General features: G+C 48.8%; 1 protein-coding gene across 5 annotated transcripts in view; it reads right to left on the reverse strand.

Moving 5' to 3' along the window:
- The window catches only part of NECAB2 (N-terminal EF-hand calcium binding protein 2), a 425733-nt gene that overhangs the window by 348461 nt on the left and 77018 nt on the right, over nucleotides 1–254 (reverse strand). The gene's annotated exons all lie outside the window — the stretch shown is intronic.

Raw genomic sequence — 254 nt, forward strand, 5'->3', positions numbered from 1 at the left:
GGAGGTGGTTCAAGCACCTACATTGAACACCTTCAAGAGTAAATTGGATGCTTATCTTGCTGGGATCCTATGACCCCAGCTGACTTCCTGCCCTTCAGGTCGGGGGCTGGACTCAACGATCTTCCGAGGTCCCTTCCAGCCCTAATGTCTATGAAATCTATGTAGAAGCATATTTCTTTCAGGTTATGTTTCATATTTCACAGAAGAGTGCGTCGCAGAGCACTGGGGTGCCATGCTCCTAGAGGGCAGAAACT

This window comes from Alligator sinensis, unplaced genomic scaffold (assembly GCF_000455745.1).
Source record: "Alligator sinensis unplaced genomic scaffold, ASM45574v1 scaffold97_1, whole genome shotgun sequence".
NCBI classification, from domain to species: domain Eukaryota; kingdom Metazoa; phylum Chordata; order Crocodylia; family Alligatoridae; genus Alligator; species Alligator sinensis.